We start from the raw sequence: 20,869 nt of genomic DNA, 5'->3' as shown, positions 1-20,869 counted from the left end.
AAACTTGCAACTGGCGGAAATCGAACTCGCGACGCCTAACCAACTGCGCCACGGCGCCTGTCAGTGATTAATATTATTATTATTTATATGGTTTTTACCTGAGAGCAGCCATCGAGTCGAAAGCACCCGTCCAGGATTCTGAAATGTATCTTAATTGTACTATAAATAAAAAAATAAGGCAAAAAAAAAAAAATGTACTAACCTAAATGATATTTCTACGAATCTAACAAATAAAATGATAAAAATAACCGAAAATCGTGACGAACAAAATAAGAATAGTATATTTTCACAATTCAGTGTACCGATGTCGGAATTTCGCGACTCGAGTGGCGAAAAATCTCAGGTACGAGTAGTAATGTAATGAGCCAGCCAGTAAGGCACTTTATTCCGCGTTCAGTGTATCGCGCGAAGTGAGTTTGGTGTTTTTAATATTTCCGTCTTCAGTCAGCTGTTGTGTAGTGCGCAAGCAACACTGTGCCGTCAGCCGGTCGCGAGTACTGCGCACGTGCGCACGCTTTGGCGCGCTTTTCCGAATGCCTTTTGCCGGTGCGATTTCGCGCGCATTTTGTGTGGTGTGGTGATCAGCTACGAAAAATTCAAAATCGATGCTTGTTTATAATTGTTAAATTGTGTATTTTACGTGCGTGAAAATTTAGTGCTAGAAATGTTTTAGTGTTTTGTAAAATCAATGTTTTCTTAAGTGTAATGTAGGTTTTCTCATTTTTCTTAAAAGGTAGGTGATTTCCTCAATGTATATTGATACCTTTTTAAGTCTTTCGTTGTAAAAACCGACTATTTTTGGGTATAAAAATGTATTAAATTGGTTTCCAATTTGGCCAGTTTCACCACAAAAAGTTATATCAAATAAAATGATAAGTTAAATAAAATGTTAAGTTAATTAAATCACAGTTACGTTTTAGTCGAAACGGGTAATTTTATCTAAATTATTTATAGTATAACATAAAACATTTTCAACTTATTTTTTTTGGTGCAATTGGCTTTAATACGGTGAAATAATTTTATAAAATTTTCATTCAAACGATTAAATAAATCATATTTTAAAATAAAAATTATGTTAAAAACAAAAATGATTCATCTAGGTTTCAACAGATGTGTATAAAAAAAACAATTCAAAATGTAACGTTTTTTTTGTGTACACACGTATACTAATTATCAAAAACCTACGTTATCATAAAATGCCATCATAATTTAAGTAAATTTATGAGTACGTACATAGACATACAAACAAACAAACAAACCATCACGCCGTTTCCCCGTAAGGGTAGGCAGAGAGAATAGAACGCCGCATCACTCTATCTTTGCATACATATCTCGCTTTCTTTACATTCATACATCTTTTCTTGCACGCGGGCCGATTTTTCCGACTTTTAACACGTCCATCTTCAAGTATTTGTTGGATTTGGTCATGCCATGTCTTTCTCGGTCTTCCTCTATTTTTAGCCGTTCTTTCGCTGTCCATTCGCTCTACATGTCCAAACCAAAACAGAGCTCCTTTCTTGATTTTGTCGATAATGCTTATCTCAGCCTTACATATGTATGGATCTCAACATATATATACATAATTACCATCTCATGATCTCAACATACACATACGTTATACGTTCATAGACATACTTACCTATACCCACATAATATATTGTTTTTTTCTTCTTTTTTCTTCTTTGGTTTACAAACAATGAAAAATAATACACAATACACATAAATATTGAAACAGTAAAAAAAATTGACACTACTTACTTTTCATCAATTGAATATAAACACCAACTAAATACATATTTATATGAAATGAGCAAAATAAATTATTAAATTGAATACAAAGTATTGTAAAAATTGTACGAATTAATAATAAAATAAACATGAATAAAATACGTATTTAAATAAAATTAACATTAAAAATTATAAAAACTAAATTATTTAAAAATTTCATTCATTAATATAAAACTAATAAAAACAATAAACAAAATATGCATCGAAACAGAACCAGTAATGTAATCCATCAAAATTAAACGTAAAAATAATAATATATCAATATAAAATATTGTTAATATTGAACCTGTAGCAATTGCACAGAAATCTTTAATCCGAGTCATCTTAAAAAAAACATTTCGCTATCCAAGTGACTTGCTCTTCAAAGAATTCAGAGTACTGAATATTATTCAACAGTATATATTGAGAACGGTAGTGGTTACACACATAAAGAGAGACATTTACCCAAGCGTCAACCACAACCATAATACAAGATACTCTAATAGGGATCTGATACAAAGTGAAGGGGTCAACACTGTTCTGGCATCGAGACAACACTATAACGTAGGCAAAAAGGTCCATAACCTTTTGCCAGAATCGTGGAAAGACGGGAGTGTTGTCAAGTTACGGAAGGTGTTGACCTCGCTCTTTCATGACATTGGTCGTAGGGAGTCAGAAAAGTTGATGCATGCCACGGATTGGAGAACCTTACTGGATGTCAAAAATAAAATATAAAAAATAAAGAATAATTTAAAAAATATATATTTATAGATGACAACCATGAAGTTTCGCATAAATAAATTGTCTATGTTTTTATGAATGTATGTATGTGTATGCGCATGGGTGTATGTACGTGTGTGTGTATGTACATGTGTATATATGTGTATATTTATATATACATGTGTGTATATATGTGTATGTCTGTATGTATATGAATCAAAATGTGTATCCGAATAAGTTTATATTTTGTTTGTCTGTGCTCTATATTAATTTGTTAAGTATTATAATATATTAAAATGTAATTGCCTAGCTTGGAACGGGGTATGTACCCTTGTTAGCTGGGCAAAGTGAATATGGAATTGTATTTTGATAAAGAGTGTGAATAAATAAATAAATAAATAAAATAAATAAAATATAATATTATGTAATTATATATAAATATATAGATTAAATTAAAATACCTTTTTTAATGCATATAACGATGAAGATAAAATAAGATCGATTATATTACACAAATTATTTCAATAAGGTAAATATTTGCAAAACCATTATTTTACTTATTGTTCTGGTATTTACTTAGTAGAATAACATTTTAAATGCACAGTAAATAAAATAGATTATATATTTACACGCCACACGCGACTTTAATATTAATAAGAATATGTTTTGGGTATTTAGAATAATTATCCTGTCATCCTATCATTCTGTACAATAATTAACTTTTATATTCCACACCTAATGATGGTTAGTTCTGAATACCCGTAACTTGTGTTTTTACATGAAACTCTTGTGTGGCGTAAAATGAAAAAGTGCTGTTTTGAAAAAAAAACGTTTGCGTTCTTATGATTAACCTAGATAATTCAATTTTTGGGACTATTGTCAACGAGTTGTAAATAACCCACTTTAGGAAAATGGAAATAAAGTTGTGCCCTAACGAGGTTCAAACCTTCGACCCTTGATCCGTTAGTTTACAACGCTAGCCATGAGACTACAACCCGGTTCAAATGATTTTTTTTTTTATGTATTTAAAAAAATAAAGTCGCTACAAAATATCATCATTATCATTCACTTTCCGCACGCAATGGTGCATAGGGCACTGCATTCGTACATCAATCGCAGTGCATCTTGATATTTTTTGTTATATGAAGGTAAGATGATCAGTCTTACGCTTCAGGAACCAGTCCATGGCCCCGATTACAATGGGCAGTTAACAGAGTTATCTTCGACTGTCTAATAAGAAAAACCGATATTTGTGTACAAAAATAAGTATATTTTCAAGACCATTTAAAGTATCTTCGTCGGTAACCTATAATCAAACATGTTAAGAAGAAAAAAATGTATGCATATTCTGCTTTTCATACAGAAAACTTAATTTTACTTTGTAGATAAAATTGAAGATAAATGTTAACATCCCATTGTAATCGGAGCACAGAGACTATGAAATATTCTAGTGTGAAAAACACCTTTTAAATAAATATTTCATACAAACCATGTCGGGAATCGAACCCGAGACCTCTCGCATTGTTGACAAACGCGCTGACCATTACACTACAAAGCCGACAAAATATGCATTAATAAGATTGTTGATTTTTTTGTTTTCGGGACATTTAAGGATTTATCAATATTTTATTATCTTTCGTTTTTGAAAATGTTTGTGTTATTTCAAACCTCTGAAATCTCTAAAAAAACAGACAATAAACCACGTTAATCTACTGTAGTTAGTCTTTATCTCGTGTCGTTACAGCATACATGCATGTACAATGAAATAATTGGGGCAATTAATTGTGATTGATTGAATGAATATTTTGCAAGCTAGCAGGTAGCAGATAGCAGGTTGTAATAGTTACCAGTAACTATACGCAGGTAGGTTTGTATCAGACAGGTACACAGCATAAAGTAAATAATGGCCTACATTTTGTTGTAAACGCATCAACTGTTCGCGTTTCGTCTCTTGTTTCACCTTTTCTTCGCTCTAGTTTCGAATTATTTAACATTTTGGTAACGGTTTTTACAGCCATTCGAGGTTTCAAAACTGAACATACGAGTGTCTGCATTTGTTCATCAAGTTATCGAAAAACTTTACGAATAATATATCATTATTACGTTATATGTTTTAGGAAATAACCTGAAATTATGTTATTAATTCAAACAACCAAAAATAAAAACAAGTTATGAAGATTTAAATTACGTGAAGATGTCAAAATGATAAAATATTAATGCCGCTTTGTTGAGTATTGTTGAATTAAACTTTTTTGTATTTATTTTTATTTAAAAAGTAAACATGAACAGAAAAAAAATATATAAAAGAAAAAATAATGAAATCCACTAAACGGCGAAACCGGCTTGTCAGTGGGTTTTTTATTTTTCCTTTACAATGAAAAACGTTAGAGAAATTATATAAATTTAAAAAGTAGTATAAATATTATGAAAAACTAAAAGCATACGTATTTTTTCACCAAATTTATCTACAAAAATTTAATAGATGACTGTTAACATAAAATAATAATCAATATAAAGCCTTGTTACATATAAGCCATTTAATTATTTTTTTCTTAAAAGTTTCTTCAACATTTTCTTTTAAGATCTGTTTAGGAATCTTATTAAAAATGTTCGTAATTATATAATGAAGTGTTCTTTAGCGTTAAATTTGGTCATTTAAACATATGATTGGTTTTATGTTGTACGTAACATTAAAAAATATGTATTTATTTGATTCTGAGTTATCACTGTAATATTCTAATTAATGTTCACATCGGCCATTCAACGGCATTAAACTTTTGGTAAAAACGAACTGTGGAAAATAAAATAGCCTGAAATTATACAATAAACTACCAGACAAAACTAAACAAAAGACTCAGACTAACTTTTCAAAAGATGTAAAAAATATTATTATCAACAACAGAGTATGAATAAAAAAAAAAAATAGTTTATTGTATAATTTCAGTCCCTGGTTTATTAGTCTTGATTGTCCTTGTCTTGTTTTAGAAAGTTTCATATGATATTTTTCTGATATTCTCGTATTATGTCCATGTTCACTACAATTTTTTAAAAGTTTTAGTTCTTCGTCTACAATTACATTAGTGGCTAATTTATGAATAAATTTTAATGATTCTAGTTGAAAGAGTTCAGTTATATTTAATTGTTTAAAAAGTTCTTTAGTTGCAGTTAGATAGGGAAGGTCATGTACTAACTTTAATATTTGATTTTGTTGTCTTTGTAGTCTGTTTATGTCATTTTGATATCCTGTTCCCCATGGTAATTGCGTATAACATATTTTAGTTTTTTCATAGGCTTCATACATTAGATTTTTTTTCCGTTTTTGGAACAAAGTTTTTGATTTTTAAAAAAGACTTGATAATGTCGTCACTTTGCTAATTAAATTTTTGATATAAATTGTCCATGTCAATTGTTTGTCTATTGTTAGTCCTAAGTATTTAACATGTTCAATTTCAGTAAGTCGTTTGTTGTAATGTTGTATATATAACTGATATAAAAGTTCTTCAATGAACGCTATAGGAACTTTAACTTATTAACTAGAAAGGAATTTATTTAAAATTACGAGCCATAAGACATAAGATGCACAGACAAATATTAAACGATATATTCCAACCGTAGGTTTCGGTTGAGCCGAAGTTTCGGTCAATTTTTAGGAAAAACTAAAACCGCAGCCGAAACTCGTTTTATTGACCAAAACAGGCACCAGTACTTCGGTCGCTCATTCTTATTTTTAGTATATTTTTTTACACGGTACTGTGTGGAACGTAACACCGTGTAAAAATAAGTTTCAAAGTACTGAAAATTATTAAGTTACGTTTTTAAATGCTAATGACTTCACTTCGACACAGCGCACCTTAAAGACGAAAACGACTCAACGCTAAAAATCAACTTTTTGGGACATTGCAAAAGAAGAATGTAAATTGTGACACCTTCGTATTCTTTCGTCGAATGTTTCGTATTTTTCGAAGTAAACACCAAATTTTTACTTACAAATTATACCTAAGGCTTTTAACTATGAATCTGTGATAAAAAACGTAATAAAAATAAATTATTATAAGCTTAAACAAGACTTCAATAAGTCATTATTAGATTGCAACACACAAACAAGAGCACTTTGATAAATGAGATATAGACATAATTTTTAATCAGATCAGGTCACCAAACACATGTTTTTATTTATTCACGAAATGACATAAACGTAAATAATTCACTAATAATATCGATAATTTAAATAATAAAATGACATTAACTTAAATAAGTCACTAAGATTATCTGTTAATCGGAACGAAACAATCACAAAGCCAAATTGGTCGTTTGAATATTTTTGAAAATAAAGTAAACATGCCATTTGTATCGGAATGAAATTGGCTCAACCGGCTTTCCATCACTAAATGTTTGTCTGCGTTGCGTCCTTCACACAGCAATGTAAACACAGCACTAATTGCGTCGCTTCCGTACTGACACGGGATCTAAATGCTCTGAGTAATAAAGAGACCGATGCAATGGTTTTGTCCTATTCCCACCCGAATGTTGCGTTTTTTTAAATGCAGAAAGATAGATGATGTTCATTGAAGTCGTTTTATGATCTTAACTCAATTGAAGCTTTTTGAGTTAAGTCGTTTTCGTCCTAAAGGTGCGACAAATACTCGCATATACGTCTTTGTAGGCACAAAATAAAATGTGTTAGTAGATATTTTTTGTCAAATCTGCGTTTTTCGTCATTTAGTGTCGGGTTTATACAACTCAATTTGGAGCCTTAACAACACGTTTTTCCTTGTATCGTCTGAGTAATGACGATATAATGAGTGTTTTTATATTCAAGTTCGTGTTTATTGCTGGATGTTGTGTTTTGATGGCTTCGTCCACATATCTGCCTAATATCATAAAGCAAATACGTGCTAAAGGTAAAAAGGTAAATGTGCTTAATTTAGACATTTTGAAAAATACACTCACACGTAGTCGTTATTACCAAATTCTTCCTACTTTTTTTGTGTTTTGTTCTCTTTTTGTACCACAACAGGCCAGGAGGCTCGGTAACAGTAGTCAATTGAACGTAGTTAATGCAGAAAGCAGCCAGTCCACAATTTTGAAAAATAGAGTCATTATTTTTATTGGATGCAGTAAGGTCAATTCTATGTTCTGCTAAAAACAGCCAGACCGCTTTCATAGAAAATATTCTGAAAATGGTGTGGATCACAAAAACAACATTTCTCAATTTGCAGTAAACACCCACAGTACTAGAAAAATCTTACAGTTCTTTGAAAATCATTAAAACTTGTCAAATACATAATAAGATTCTTTTTTTAAATATATTTAAAAACTTATGTATTCATTGATTATCAATTGTTAAAGTCAAAAACGTTCCAACTATTATGTAGATTTTTTTAATATTTCATCATTTCATAAAAGTGCTCTTATCTCGGTCTCACTTTTCTATGGCTGGCTGTTTTCTGCATAACAACGTTTAATTGTGATTCCACATTTCAATATGTATAACATTATGTATTTCTTTAAGTAATTATGTGCAAGCCTTATCTCCCTATTAAAAAAATCGCTGTTATTTATAATAAATTCGGTTTTTGTTCATGTATGTATCTTTATCAAAATAATATCAATATATTTTCGTTATTTAGAACAAATATTTGAAAAACTCTTATTTTGACCAGTTTGTTTTTTGGTCGGCATGAAGATTTTGCTTTTAGTAATAAGCTCGCTAAAGTACTTAATCTTTGTTCTTGAAGTTTTAAATAAATGAATAAAAATTATCGGGAAAAATTGAACCTGGGCCTCAATTATGAACGCTGTCTTCATCTGTATATATCGAGTCGGTATACCATACTTCTGTACTATCTGTATCTTTCTCGGTATATTCCACTTACTTGTCAACTTGACATCATATTTATTTATTTATTTGATGGACTTATGCAAAAAAGATGATAAAATGATGATGATATGATCGAAATCAACCCATGATGGGCGGCGTTGAAACTTTACTCCGCGTTCAATGCTAAATTAAAATGAGCAAAGTATTTCTCTTTCGTATTTTAAACAGGCTTCTAAGATAAAAGTACCCACATTAGTACGATTTTGTATTTATGTCAATTGCAATTGCAATTAAAGCAAAAATTGTTTGTTGGAACATAATTTTTGTCACAATTAATGCGTAGATATCGTAGAGAATCGGGTTGTTCTCTCGTGGCTAGTGTCGCTGCGCTGACTCACGAATCAGAGGTTCGAGGTTCGAAGCCCACTCTACCTCAATTTGATTTCCATTTTCTAAAAGTGAGTTTTTTTCAACTCGGTGAAAATGGCGACCAAAGTTAATATATTTGGGTAATTGTAAGAATAATGTTTGAGTATGTCCAAATGCTTGCAGACTGGCTGGATTTCCTCGCTAGGGAGTTATTAATATTTAAATTTATTTCAACAGAGAAGGAAAACATTTTTGAGAAGGGAATATGGAAATCTGAGAAGGGAACAGTGTGTAAAGTGGCCACTTAAACCAGCCAATAACAGGACATAAGCTCTGTAAATGCCTAGACTTCCATATTCCCTTCTCAAAAATGTTTTCCCTCTCTGTTGAAATTAATTGAAATTGTAAGAACGCTTATATTTCTTTTCTTTAAGGACACGTGTGCCGTGGGATACTTGTAAATATCTAAAGTGTGTTTAAAAATCATTGCTCTAGTGAGTGTTTTCCAGCCATCTTTATGCCATGCCCCACCGTAGTATTTTCAAAAGTCGGATGCCCCACCGGCATCTTTTTTTTACGTAAACAGTAGGTACATTTTCAAATTATTTTATTTTATTTTATTTTATTTTATTTTATTTTATTTTATTTTATTTTATTTTATTTTATTTTATTTTATTTTATTTTATTTTATTTTATTTTATTTTATTTTATTTTATTTTATTTTATTTTATTTTATTTTATTTTATTTTATTTTATTTTATTTTATTTTATTTTATTTTATTTTATTTTATTTTATTTTATTTTATTTTATTTTATTTTATTTTATTTTATTTTATTTTATTTTATTTTATTTTATTTTATTTTATTTTATTTTATTTTATTTTATTTTATTTTATTTTATTTTATTTTATTTTATTTTTTTATTTGGGATTTTTAAAGCTATTACATAAACAAAATAATTAGAAAAATCTTAACAAAACTAAAGCCAATTAAAAAAGTCCACTGTAAATATAATGACACATAATACATAAGAAAAGAAGTTTAGTAATTGTATTTGTGTGACGTTTGTATTCATGTGTATGTGAATGTGTGTATGCGTGAATGAATGAGGGAGAGGATACATGTGCGTGTGGGAATGAATGAGGGAGACGGTGCGTGTGTGTGGGTGCGTAAGTATGAAAAAAATATTTGCTTAAAACTTGTAAATTGTATCAAAAATGGTACAATAAAGAGCTTAGTAAAAAGTTAGAAACCTTTTTGTTAAAATTCATATGACGAAATGATATAAATGGTTTTTTATTGTAATATGTCTGTAAACATATAAACCCCTATTGCAATTAAATAAAACCTATTCTTATACATATATTACAACTGAAATGATTACAAAACACAAATTAAAATTTAATTAAGGAGAAAAAAATAAAAATTAAAACAATAATAAAACACGAGTGACAATTGAAATTGAGTACAAACACACACATATCTTGACGCTCAATTCATGATTAAATTCAGATACGCTTGCTACAAAGAAATTTGATGTCCGGATCTAACTTAGTCAATTTCAGTCTTAGGTCCCCTCTATACCTCTATTAGTTATATCCAATCGATTGGTTTTTTAATGAGTAAATCGCTTATGGGGCTAAAACCACATTCCACCAAATACGAGTAAGTTGAGGGAAAGGGTAAAAATATGTAATTTTCTTGCATGCAAAATAATATTAGGGTATTTTGTGTTAGTTTCTTCAAAAATCCATGCCATTATTCCTACACTCTGCACAGTTTCTGTGTTTTCAGATAATTATTGAAATTGTAACGGGTTTCATTATATTTTAAGTACAATTTGGCGTATATTCCAATTTTCTACATCTCAGGCATTTTTTGTATCACCGATGAGTATTCCCCTTTATATGTGGAATGCCGACGTGTCTCATCCCTAAAGCGTGGTGCCCCACCTCTGAGGCGCTATGCCCTACCGGTGGGGCACTGCTCTAGTGCCATAATATAAGGACAACATATGGGACTATGTTTGTATTAAGGAAAGTAAGATCGACTTAAGCTTTGTGGTGCGATCGGCGCGGCCCTAAGATAAATATGCTGTTATCCATTGAAATAAATTTATGTGCGAGTAATGCGTATGTACTATATTTACTCACATAATTATCTTTATTTCAATCGTATTGTTTCTGGATTACATGAAAATTAATCACGTTTCGTAAAGCTGTTACAAAATAATTGTAAAAATGAACCACATATACTTATCGTTGTTATTATTTATTATAAACAAGTTTTGTAATTCGAATTCTATGGATAGGAAGAGACGTCTTATTACGTATTTCAATAGGAATTGTTTAGAAGTTATTCTCACGAAAACAAACAGAAAGGTGAAATATTTCATCGGTAATAAATTAATAATAAGCAAAACATAATTTAATATGATTCTAGGTCTTAAACAAAAATGGTTAGTTATAATAAAAATACTAGTCCCGAAGATGTCGAGAAAGCAATGAAACCGGTCTCTGGTTATTCCAAATTCGTGGATTTAAGTATCACTATCTTTTTTTAAATTTACGAAAATAGGCTTCTCTTCCGGGCATCCAAAAAACAGACTGGTAATTTTTTTTTCTTTTAAAATTAATATAAAAAATATTTATGTAGATTTATGTTTAAATACCCACTACATATTTGTCTCTAAATTTCAGCTGTTTTTTTGCGGGCAGATGAGATTTGTTCATAATATAAAGTTACTAATACATAACACATTATATTTATTTATTTATTTATTCACACTCTTTATCAAAATACAATTCCATGTTCACTTTGCCCAGCTAACAAGGGTACATACCCCGTTCCAAGTTAGGCAATTACATTTTAATATATTATAATAGTTAACAAATTAATATAGAGCACAGACAAACAAAATATAAACTTATTCGGATACACATTTTGATTCATATACATACAGACATACACATATATACACACATATATATAAATATACACATATATACACATGTACATACACACATACGTACATACACCCATGCGCATACACATACATACATTCATAAAAACATAGACAATTTATTTATGCGAAACTTCATGGTTGTCATCTATCTATAAATATATTTTTTTTAAAATTATTCCTTATTTTTTATATTTTATTTTTGACATCCAGTAAGGTTCTCCAATCCGTGGCATGCATCAACTTTTCTGACTCCCTACGACCAATGTCATGAAAGAGCGAGGTCAACACCTTCCGTAACTTGACAACACTCCCGTCTTTCCACGATTCTGGCAAAAGGTTATGGACCTTTTTGCCCACGTTATAGTGTTGTCTCGATGCCAGAACAGTGTTGACCCCTTCACTTAGTATCAGATCCCTATTAGAGTATCTTGTATTATGGTTGTGGTTGACGCTTGGGTAAATGTCTCTCTTTATGTGTGTAACCATATGATGAGGAATGAGGGATCAGGAAATGAGTTTGGAATGAGACAGGAAGAGATTCAAGGAAGTTAGGGTTAAGGATATTTAAAAAGTGGCCAAAGAACTGTTGTGTAAAAATATAAGGGCTGTGTAGGGTATACAAAAAATATTTCCAAGTAAAAAATCTATCTTATTAATATTCTTTGTGATTTAAAATTTCATTAAATGTTTGTAAATAATTGTATAATATAACCATAAGTGGTTACCTAAGGGTACAGACTTTCCTATGTCTACCGGTTTCGTCAGGACCTTATAGTAATAACCGAATAGTGTCGCCTATACGGAGAAAAACAATTATGTAATTATTGACCACGAAGTTAGCTACAGATTACAGAAACACATCGAGCCGTAGGTACTGGTGGATTTTTTAAAGCTGGCGCATTCGCAATACTTACACAAACGCATTGTGTAGTATATGTGAATAAGCTCATGGTATGACATCGCACGGCATACGCATTATGAAAATACGCGCTTATGAGCGTGACATGGCTGACTATTGCTTTGTGAGTTGCTAATGGCATGGTAATAAAATTTACACAGAATGCTTCTGTGTTCGTCTGAATTTCGCTGCGGTTCTTAGTAGTAAAAATATAATGACATGTATTCGATGTATATGTATTAATCTATGGATTAAAAACACTGGTTTATAAAAACATATTTTTATTTAATAAAATCATGTAAAGGTCGATTATCTGGCGCTGGCGCTTTCGCAAAACTTATATTTTTTAACAGCAATTGATTTGTAGATGATCTTTTAAACAGCAGTAATACAAAATAATGGTAACCCCAATACGGTTCTTTGCTAATATTTTTATTTGTAAGATTGGTATAATTACTTGGCGGCAAGAATCGCGCGTGAAACTTTAGCAGAGCGCGTATCGAATTCGATCTCTTTATTCCGATTTCGAATATGCATAATATGTTGCCAGGCTCCTGAAAACGCTGAACTGTCACTTCGGTTCAGTGCTGCCAGGTCGGGAATTGTATTTTACCGTGGGACCTACCTGTCCACATTATTAACGGTATCGGTTGGTTAGCGGTTGGAAAATTAATATCGGTGGGACCAATCATTTTATTTTAATTGCGCAAAGAGAATGTTTATTATGTACTATCAGAAAAAACAAAATGGTAGTTCTTCTTTATTTGTCTCGTTGTGAACCCCGGACACTTCAAGAATCCTTATCACCTAGAGTTCTTACCTCCTCCTTAGATCGACAAATTGTTTACATAAGTTCCGCCAAATACGGTCTCTCAGTTAAGGGCAAAGTTAAGCCTTAAACTTCTCTTAAAGAATTTTGAAATATAAGTCAGATTTAATTTCATTTCCTTATCAGCCCCTAGTGGTGTATAGAGCACAGCATTAGTACTTAGTCGAATTGAAGCGGATATGGATTTTTTACTTACTCGAAATGGGAATCCAGAAACAATTGAATATTACATTGAGGGGATCTTGAAGCCCACTATCCACCCGCAGCTATTATGGAGTCCTGAGAGACTCTTTCAGCTGGGCATGGATAAAAGTTAACAAAAAAAGATCCTGAGGAATACAACCTCCATGCAGATTAACGAAAAGAGAGAAGGATGTATGGACTGAGGCCAACACGTCGTCATTATTCCTCAGGATCCCCTCAATTTTTTACTAATGCCAATAAAAAATTGCAGCGTAGAACCAGTTTCGCTATCAGCTGAAGGGGGAACATATGCCTGAACATCGCACAAAATGTCAACAGAGTTATCGGTCAACAGAGGTCCCGGTCACAACTTTATAACACAAAAACAGAAGAGAGATCGCGCTCTCTTTTCTTCGCCGAAAGCCTCCCAACGAATATGTGACATTTTAATTCCTAAAGCCTTTGATTATAAATTATTATTTCAATCGTATAATCACTGAAAAATAAAGCTAATTTGAGAAATGTTCATCGCGTATCATTCAATAATCGTGACCTACATAGTTCTTAATAAGTGTAATTTACTACATAATAACAAATCGGGTTAATTTTTCAACGAATCTAATCTAAACAAATCAATAGAGGTTTCAAATATTTTACTTCATAAAAGTTTGATGTATAAATTCAGGCAGAATAGTTAATGTTATACAGTCTATAAAGTGATAACTTAAACCAATTAATACAGTTTACAAGCTCTGAAAATGCCTGTTCCACTTTTATCTTTTATTCTCATTACATTCTACTTCTATTTTGCAATATTATGCCCATATTTTTTAAGTAAAAATTTCAATTAAAATGAATGCTTTAATTTGGTTATGTATCCAAAAAAACAAGTTTATTGGATTATGATTCTACTTTTTTTTAAATAAAATATACAAAAATGTACTTCATAGTCCTAACGCTCCTATATACCTGCGTGAAAAATTTCAACGCTTATCAGTTCATGGTTTACCTCTTCGTTCTAATTCTCAAGGCACTCTCTTAATACCCCTCCACAATTCCTCTTTTTTCTCTAACTTATATAGTGTCCATGGGGCTCGACTGTGGAATCATCTCCCATCCACCATCAAAGATGTTACTACATTATCTCTGTTTAAATCACGTCTGAAAAAACATCTCCTTTCTCTTCCTTAATCTCTCCTCCTTTCCTTTTTCCTCTTTCCTCTTTCCTTTTTATTCCTTTTTACCATTGAGTAATTTATAAGATTTAAGGTAATTTATAAACAAATGCGTTTATTTCTATTTTTATGTATTTTTAACTTTTTCATATTTTTTTTTCCATTGAATATGTTCTGTAACTAATAAAAAATGACAATAACCCAGCGAATAAACTTATAAATGAACAGTTGAACCTAGTTAATTCAATACAATATTTGAGTTTGTCCAAATGTTCGTAGACAAAAGACTGGATGTCACCCCCTCGGGAGTCATTAAGATTAACAAATTACAATTCCCTTATTTAAGGAATTCTCCATCCCTGCTGTAACTTGTTAATCTAGTTGATTCACCTTTACTTAATATTTTCAAAAAATAAAAATTAAATTATATATAATTGTAATCTTTTAATTGTAAATTTGTTATTCCATATTATGTACGAGTATAATAAACTTTTTATTATATACCTACTAAATATATAAAAACTTGTCATGTTCCCAATAAATTAAATTAAAATGAAATAATATTATAAAATCTGAATGTATTTTTACCTTGGTTGACATTAAACACGAATGAAACCTGTGTTTTATCTTATTTAAAATATTAATGATTCATTGAGGTTTTTCGTAATAATTAAGTTGAAGATCATAATCAACGCTTCCGTTATTTAACGAGAATAAACGGTACCGTCCATAAACATAATGTCGTATTTGACGGGAAACGAACTCGTAAGCGATCGAAATGCGTGCATAAGTTTTCAAGACGATGTTTTTACCACATGTCTGTGTTACATATTAATATGTATTGCCATAGTACAAATCCCGGTAGATTTTATAAAAAGCTTCTATAAAAACATTTCCGTTCTACAAAGTTAAGAGTATAATCGTTTTTTTAAAAGAAATTCTGTTAATTATTGCGAAATTGTAATTATTCACTTAGCTCTAAGTATTGGGAACATGGTATTAAAAGGGAGTACACTAACAATTATTTAATCAAAAAGTGAAGCTTTTGAAAATTTCTTATCAGTTTACTGTTATATCCAAATAACTAAAAAAAATACTTTTATTCATTTTGATTCCCCGACTAAACGCCGTGTTGTTTCAATATAAAATTTCTCTACAAAATAATAAACTGTAAAGTGTATACCAAATATAAATAAATGCGGGATTAGAAACACTCATACGTCGAGACATATTCAAGCTGCCTCCATTTTCGAGCGACGCAACAAATACACCTTTGGCCCGCACGTGTAGGGAATATACCTATAACATATAGTGTCGAAATTAATTTCATAATTCTTCCCAATTTCGAAATAAATAAATTTTAATTATCAATATTCTATGACAACAGTAGAACTCTAATTATCCGGATTAGTGAGTGTCAGATTTTGTTGCTTTTGAAATAATACAGCGAATTGAAACCACATTAAAAACTTACTATAACATGACCAGTAATGTTAATTGCACAATGAGAAAATTCCGCCCTATGGGAAATTGGATGTAAAAAACGTTTTCTTACGCACGGCAAAAATTAGAACATTAAATTGTACGGCGTTGTAGTTTATTGAAAATGTACGAAAAAAACCCAAAAAATCATTAATTTTTTTTTTGAATATATTTTAAATTAAGAAGGTAAACATGAACAGAAAATATAAAAGGAAAAATAATGAAACTCACTAAACCGCGAAACCAGCTTGTATTTTATTTTTCCTTTACAAAGAAAAAAAATTAAAGAAATTATATAAATTTAAAAAGTAATACATACATTATTAAGAACTAAAAGCATACTTACTTTTTATACGAAAATTATTTACAAAAATTTTAATAGATGCCTGTTAACATAAAATAAAGCCTTGTTACATATTAGCAATTTAATTATTTTTGTAAAAATATATTCTGAAAGTGACTTTGCTCGTAGTTGCAACTAAAACCCACTAATAACCATGCATATGGTAAGTGGTATACCAATACAGAGCCCTATGCACCACCAGGTGCGATGAGGGTGTGATTATGACGAAAATAACTGTGAATAGGGAGTTGTAATATTAACCAACGATCCAATTAATGTTTCCTTTTATAAATTTTCTGCTGTTAAATACGCAATGTAAATTGGACCATGTTATGCAGAAACTATCCAACAAAATTGGAAAACTGAGATAATTACGTATGAATATTTGCGAAATTTTAAAACATATTTTACCATTATTTATTTATTTATTTATATATACGCCTAATGGGCATTTTTAAGGACATTTTTATAAATAGAAAATTATTATAACGGAAAGTAGAATTACACAATGGTATATACCATGCTTATAATAAATCTCGACAACCACTCGGTGGATCTAAACCTGATTTTCACTGTCATGTAACGTGTCCTAAAACAAAGCTACTCGTATTTATTACATCTTTGAAAAGTATAAATTAGTACGTCATATTCGTTTCTAACCGAAAATTACCGTTAAATACTGTAAATTACGGTATTTTACCGCGCCTTTTGGTAAAATTAGGTAATTTTATATCCATAGGTATGATAAATTTCAAAGGGAAAAATCATGAAAGCTGTAAACCCGCAAGAATGTTTTTATCAGAATATTTATTCAGATTGATTGGTTGTGGGTTGAAAAATCGATAAAAAACAATGTGTTCATCTTTTGGGTTGGATATTTTCAGCAAATTTCGGCCACTTAAACAAGCCAATTTCGGCCACTTAAACAAGCCAATGACTGGTCATAAGCCCTGTAAACGCCAAGACTTCCAGATTCCCCTCTCAAAAATGTTTTTCCTCTCCGTTGAAATAAATTTAAATATGAATAACTCCCTAGGGAGAAAATCCAGCCAGACTGCAAGCATTTGGACATACTCAAACATTGTTAAATATATTTTAACTATTCATCAAAAATACAAATTTCGCTAATTGTGGGTTAAATGGTTTTTGTATAATATGGTCCAACTAGACCAAGTTACCACTGTGATTCCCAGACAATTACCTCATAATGCCTATTCTATATTTGTAATTTAACAACAATTGTAGGTGAAGCTACCTACGCCACCTAACCTAACCATTGGCGTATAACAAATAGACACGTTATTTCCTTACTACATACATCTTCGTTTATGAAAATTTCGCGTTACTCCCAAACCATCTGATAATCAAAGATTTTATAAAGACACTAGGTTAAAGTTTCTACGTGTTGAACATGACTACACAAATACTTACTTATTTTTATTCAGGAAAAAAACATCAGTTTTTACATATATTGTATACAAAAAATAAAAATAATATGAACGAAAATTGTGAAAACCTTTAATATAAATTTTCCACAGTGGTGTAAGCTTTTGATTATGTACATTATCGGTATCAAAATAAAAGCAATTTAACAATTAAGAAATGTTACACTTAGTTGCAAATAAAATAAAAATACATATATTTATATTTAAATACAGTAATAAAAAAATCACTCTATCAGCATTATTATTATGCTGAAAATGCATCAAAATGATTTAATTGAATAAAAAGAAAAAGAAAAAAAACACGAAATGAAAAAAATTAATAAAATAAACAAAACGAATAAAACAAATGATGAAAATAAATCAAATAATTTTTATTTATTAAAATTTGACAATTTAGAAATCTTAGAAATTAAAAAGGCGATAAATAATTACAGAATAATAATAATCAAATATTAAATAAACAGTTTAACCTATAGTTCACTCTTGTTTAATTCAAATAAGTGGTAAAAAAAGTTGTTTCATTTTGTTTTTAATTATGATGAATAACCGCAACTAATATAAAGGTTTTTTGTCGTCCGTTGATTTACTTTTTAAAGCGGCTAAATTTTACGCTGCCTAGAAATTTGACGTTATTCTGGCCAAATGGTGAAAGTTTGTGAATATACTTGTTACCCGCGAATTATTTTGTATATCATTTAAGATTCTTATGTTTTCAAGCATTCCGATTAGTAAATATATAGGTTGGTTATTTCCTTACTAAACGCATGTCAGTTTTAGAAACTATTGTATTACCACCAATAATTTGCAAAGAAAATAGCAAGTCGCGAAACATATACGAGAATATGCAAGTGTGCAAAAACAATGCAAAAAAGGTGTTTTACCCTATGGTGGGATATAACATTAGTAAAAAGACTTTAAACTTATACGAGTAATATAAAAAATCAAACACTGATTTGAGTCTACTGACTTTTTTTTATTTTTTTTTATTTTTTTTATTTGAAAATTTATTTAAAAACCCTTACGGATTATAACATTCATTTTACATAAAATAATATATACATTTTTCATTTATACTCTATTGTTCAAAATAATATTTTTTACATCTTTTGTAAAGTTTGTCTGAGTCTTTTGTTTAGTTTTGTCTGGTAGTTTATTGTATAATTTCAGTCCCTGGTTCATTAGTCTTGATTGTCCTTGTCTTGTTTTAGAAAGTTGTTTATTTTACTTTATTTTATAATTTTATATTTTATCGATGTCATTTTTTTCAAACAATTATCTAATTTCCTACCATCAAACATTAAACCTGTATTCTACATAACAAATTATATAGGAACATTGTTAAAAAATCACTAAGACAAAGTCCATAAATATAATGAATCTGGGGGTATGCTTATTAAATTGTAATAATTGAGATTCAATCTACATTGGAAAAACTAAAAGAAACTTTAATATTAGAGTAAAAGAACACTTAAGATACTTAAATAATAATAATTTTTCTAAATTCACAAACCATCTGATAGAAAATAATCATAACTTCAATAAAGACACTGAATTAAAAGTACTTCACGTTGAAAATAAAATATCAAAATTAGACAAGAAATCTTAGAAATTAAAAAAGCGATTCATAATAAAAAAAATTAAAAAATAACCAAATAAACAATACTTATTTTAGACACCAGATAACAGGCCTCAAAGAACCGCTGGAAAAAAGCTGTTACATCATAATCAGCAAATTGGTGAATCACTGCTGGGATTCGAGGTAATGGCTGTATTGGAGCAGGACTCATAACTCAATTATATTACGTTTTCTGTTATTTTTTTTTACGTTAATGATTTATTTTATTTTTTCTCTCATTTTAGTTTTATTATTAGTTAAGTGGTTGGTGCATTCGTCTACAATTTTTGAGATCCTGAGTTCGATTCCTGGTAGGGAGGACTTAAAATATTGATATAAAAATAGTTAAAACTGCAATATTTTATTGTTCCCCGACTGGCACCTGAATCGTACGACTGATCAGTTGACCTTCATGTAACGAATAATCGAAGTAAGCTGCATTTGGTTTACCAATGCAGTGCTCTATAGTGCACCCCTGGGAGCGGAAAAGGGAGTGGTGATGAATATGCGTATCAATGATGTCTTTGCTGTAGAAAACGTAATAACCGAGTCAGATTCTTATTAACTCTGCCAAGGATCCGCCGAACACCAATTAACCGAGATCTCTCTAAACAAAAGTGTCGATGTATTCCTATTAAGAAAGAAAGTATTCAAGAAGCGAGCGGTGTTATCACTCCTGTAGCTCAATCACAAATAACTATCGACGTGCTAATAAGCGACGTGAAAACAATTTCTTACCATGGTTGTTTATCGTATTCGCGATCGCAATGCAACATCTGTGAACGCCTGATATTAAATGTCAAAATATTAACATTTCACGACGTATAATCCTACTGCGCAATCACATATTTTAATTTCACCCATGTAAATATGGAAAATATTCCAAAACTGCTATTATTATTTATTTATTTATTATTTATCATGCTATTTATTGCATTTAGCCGGCGGTTGGCAAGCGAAATGTCAAAAAAAGCAGCCGCCAGAGTAATTGTAACCTAATTTTTACTTTTTTGTATTAGATACTCCTTACTATTTTGCAAATGCAAAATAATGTATTATTTTTTTAAAGTAGACGCCTATTTTTCGCCACTGAACTGTATTAATTCACGAGGAAAACAAAAAACAAACCGACACGAGCGTTGACTTAGAGATTAAACACGCGTTGACTTATGACTGCGATAACTTAAGCATGTTCATTATGATCGCTCAAATGCTTGGCATGTTTTTAAGCACGTTGATAGTTATTTGTGATGGAGC

The 20,869-nt window shown here is 30.3% G+C and overlaps 1 protein-coding gene across 5 annotated transcripts in view; it reads left to right on the top strand.

The window, feature by feature from the left end:
- The first annotated feature begins 442 nt into the window (after positions 1-442).
- ASPP (Ankyrin-repeat, SH3-domain, and Proline-rich-region containing Protein) overlaps positions 443-20,869 on the top strand; it is a 704,899-nt gene continuing 684,472 nt past the window's right edge. For all 5 annotated transcript variants that reach the window (XM_088232182.1, XM_088232180.1, XM_088232181.1 and 2 more), the window contains exon 1: positions 443-733. The gene's annotated coding sequence lies outside the window, so the exon portion shown is untranslated. The remainder of the gene's footprint in view (positions 734-20,869) is intronic.

Source organism: Micrasema longulum, unplaced genomic scaffold, assembly GCF_059751315.1.
Source record: "Micrasema longulum isolate JH-2025_06_02 unplaced genomic scaffold, ASM5975131v1 h1tg000955l, whole genome shotgun sequence".
NCBI lineage: Eukaryota > Metazoa > Arthropoda > Insecta > Trichoptera > Brachycentridae > Micrasema > Micrasema longulum.
This window is presented reverse-complemented; position numbering and strand designations above follow the sequence as displayed.